The sequence below is a fragment of the Electrophorus electricus genome, chromosome 6, assembly GCF_041902795.1.
Source record: "Electrophorus electricus isolate QZ-2024a chromosome 6, ASM4190279v1, whole genome shotgun sequence".
NCBI classification, from domain to species: domain Eukaryota; kingdom Metazoa; phylum Chordata; class Actinopteri; order Gymnotiformes; family Gymnotidae; genus Electrophorus; species Electrophorus electricus.
The window spans coordinates 29,042,056-29,044,555 of record NC_137502.1 but is presented as its reverse complement, the minus strand read 5'-3'; the positions used below and the strand labels follow the sequence as shown (position 1 = coordinate 29,044,555).

Genomic DNA, 2,500 nt, shown 5'->3' with positions numbered 1-2,500 from the left:
AGGGAGAAACAGAAAACAGAGAGCGAGGGAAGAGAGAGTGAGAGTGAGAGGGAAAGAGACAGAGAGATGGCAGTTGGAGTTCCAGATTTTTTCACCTTTACACAGAAGGCAGTGACAGCTTGATATGAAGTGCCAGCTCAGGATTCAGGAGTGATCATGTGACTGGTCCAATTTTTGAATACACATTCTCATATACATACACTCATATTTTTAATTCTTAATGTTTTGTTATATACAGCCGTCATATCCCCCAACAGACCTTAGGGGGAGTTATAGCTTTCACCTCATGTCTTCCCCACCCAGCTGAGCTATTTACCACAAGTTCAACTTTTACAGTTTCCTTCCATTGTCACGCATGCGGCTTATTCTTGCTCCCGAAATAGTGTCTTGTTATGATAGAATTTCACTGTTAAAAACGAATATCTTGAAACCCAAAGCTATTCAGTTTTATTTTGGATTAGATTTTTTACGAGACATCTTTGTTTCTCCTTATTTTCCCATTTTTTTAGACAAGTTTTCCTTCTCTCTCTCTCTCTCTCTCTCTCTCTCACCATTTCAGTTCTGCTGTGGTCGTTTCCCGTTCGGCCAATTGATGTTGGTTAATTCAGTGTGAAGCATAATCACGGTAGCGGCCGCCGGGGCCGCGGCAGAAGGCCGGGGCTGGACGGAGAGACAGGCGGATACCACCCAGCGCCTCCGCCCGGGGGGATTAGGGATGAGGGGCGAAGATGCCATGCTCAAAGCAACGGTTCCGCCACGCTCGGCAGTCATCGTGCGCAGCCTCGGCGGGGGAACCAAGACACACAATCTGACAGGTTTGGTCACACACTGAGGCCCGAGCAACTGGCGCGAGACATTATTACAGGGCGAGGGAGTGGGCGCCTGGGTCGAGCGCTGGTGCAGATCTGCCAGCAGCAATACGTAATTGCAGTGTAATATATTATAGTCTTCCATGCACATAGAAGATTATGATCATCATCATCAGAGATGGGTAATACCTGTTTACTTGGTTTACTCATGCATATTGTTACATGCACATATGGTCACTGATAAATGTTTTATGTGTGATTTCATCATGTTCTCTTACCATCAGTAGCCAGACCTATTAGCAAACCTGCTGCCAGTACCCAGCATTTCTTTGTAATAATACCTTTAGATCACACATTACATCAGTAAAGTTAGCAAAAAGAGAACACAGCACCTAGTAAAAGCAAAAAGAGAACACAGCACATAGTAAACATGGATTTACTTTCCATGGACGTTTGATGAGCTCGTGAGTGAACCTACATTCAATCCGAAACAAAGTGAAAATGAGGCATAGTACTCTTCCAGCTGCATTTATTAAGGAATTATTTTATTTTTGTCTTTTTGTTCACAGTAACAGCAGAGATATTTGAGTGTAGTTTTTGGATTGGTCATCTGAAATCTGCATATAATTTATACTCTTCATCAGTGTTCTGATGAAATCTGTGTTGTATTACCTGCATTGTGGCACGTAATGACATACGAAAGTCTAACCATTCTAGGTGGCTCAGAGGTTCCCCTACACACACACACACACACACACACACACACACACACACACACACACACACACACACACCATATTGGCTTTGGGTCACTGTGTGGCTGAGGGGCACTGATGAAATGTAACAGGCCACCCAAGCCAAACCTGTTTCTGTCAGCTATGTGACTGTCGTGCCACAGGCCAGTTGTAAATGAATGTGTGTGTGTGTGTGTGTGGGCCTGGGCCTGTGTGTGTATGCAGTCAAAAATAAATCCTGTCACAAGAATCCTCACTCTCAGGCACTGCAATGGGCGGAGCCCAGAGTGTCATGCTCATTGCAACAAACATCAGGGTAGTCCACCCTGTCCCTGGATCAGCTGGGCTCACACACAGGCTGAGGGAAGGGTCGTGTTGCTCCCAAGCCCACACTGTTCTTGGATCAGCTGGGTTGGAACATGGGCTGAGGGAAGGTATGTGTGTGTCCCCAGCCCACCCTGTTCCTGGATCAGCTGGGCTGGTACACATGAAAGCCCGAGTGGCCCTGGAAGTACGAACCGTGAGTTGCGTATTGCTTTCTTAGTTTGAGGGTGGCATGGCAGGACAACTAGATAAGGCAGCAGCGCAGAAACTCTGTCACTCAGCATGGCAGCAGCGGTGTAACAAATGCGAGATGAAAACGTAACCTTTCCATTAAAACATTTATCCAGTGGAGAGGGTGGTCAAGGACCTTTCTCAGTAATAGCTCGCGAGGGTTCTCAACTGCCACTGAATAGGCTTCTGTAACAAGAGTGGGAGTACAGTTTTCTCGCAAGAGCTTCAGAGGTTTTCACTCATGGGTTGTCTTTAGGTAATGTTTTACACATTACATATGGCCTGTGGAGAACTTAGCGTGCTCGACTGACTGAGCTGTCATGGGGCCCATTCAGTACTTCTGCACATGTTGTTGAGTTCGGCGAATGTTTCTGTGTCGATCTTCCGTCTCCTTCTTCATCA

General features: G+C 46.2%; 1 long non-coding RNA gene across 1 annotated transcript in view; it reads left to right on the top strand.

Moving 5' to 3' along the window:
* Positions 1 to 1,871: 1,871 nt before the first annotated feature.
* The window catches only part of LOC113577234 (uncharacterized), a 10,550-nt gene continuing 9,921 nt past the window's right edge, over positions 1,872 to 2,500 (top strand). The window contains exon 1 of the long non-coding RNA XR_003410600.3: positions 1,872 to 2,063. This is a non-coding gene — a long non-coding RNA (uncharacterized LOC113577234). The remainder of the gene's footprint in view (positions 2,064 to 2,500) is intronic.